The sequence below is a fragment of the Bidens hawaiensis genome, unplaced genomic scaffold (assembly GCF_021521415.1).
Source record: "Bidens hawaiensis isolate Kalapana, Puna unplaced genomic scaffold, B.hawaiensis_p1.1 tig00014836_1, whole genome shotgun sequence".
Taxonomy (NCBI): Eukaryota; Viridiplantae; Streptophyta; class Magnoliopsida; order Asterales; family Asteraceae; genus Bidens; species Bidens hawaiensis.
The window spans coordinates 57,114-58,123 of record NW_027492312.1 but is presented as its reverse complement, the minus strand read 5'-3'; positions in this window follow the sequence as shown (position 1 = coordinate 58,123).

The following is a 1,010-nucleotide window of genomic DNA, read 5'->3' as shown; positions in this document are numbered from 1 at the left end:
GTTCCTTCAATGGAAAGTATTATGTTCCTTCAATGGAAAGTATAGGGCTCCTTCAATGGAAAGTATAGAGTTCCTTCAATGGAAAGTATAATGTTCCTTCAATGGAAAGTATAGGGCTCCTTCAATGGAAAGTATAATGTTCCTTCAATGGAAAGTATAGGGCTCCTTCAATGGAAAATATAGGGTTCCTCCTATGGAAATTATATATAGTATGGTAGTGGTAAAGGTTCTTTTAATAGATATTACGTGATGATCCTCCCATGGATATTTATACGAGGTTAAGGTAGAAATGTGTGTCTACGGATACGTTATGGAATGTATGAGAATAAAATTGTATGTTGCCTGATTAACTAGAACTCACTCAGCGTAGCTGACTTTCAGTATGCACGCAGGTGAGCTAATTACAGAGTTAGCATGAGGATGACACACGGCATGGATTGAACGGCTGGCATCTGAAGAAAGAAGTAAAGATGTTTTAAATATAAAGCTTTGTGTTATGGTATCAAAGAAAAGGTTTAACGTTTTGTAACAAATGATTGATGTTTTATATTCCGCGAAAAGTTTTATTAAACTCTGATTTGAAGGACTGTGTTTATGAGTAAATCCGACGCTAAAGTAGGGTCACCGGGTTCGGGGCCTTACATTGTGACCACCCTCCGGCGTGAGAATCAGACTAGATTGCTCTGAATATAAGTATATATTGAGAGAAATAGCTAGTGAAGGTAAGATACAAGATAATAATACCGTTCCAAGGTGTTGGAGTATTTATAGCCGAAGGTAGGTTTCCAAGCAGGTACAGCCAGCTGTATAATATTCCTGTTCTACCAACTGTGGGCTACGCACGTGCCATGCCAGTGGTTGGTGGGTAGGCAGCGGCTGATAGTGTGTACTGTTCCTTTTCCGCTGGCTGTGTACTATTCCTTTTCCACCAACTGCAGGCTATGTGCGTGCCATGACAAGGGTTGGTGAGTAGGCAGCGGCTAATAGTGACAAACAGTACTAGAGCGTGC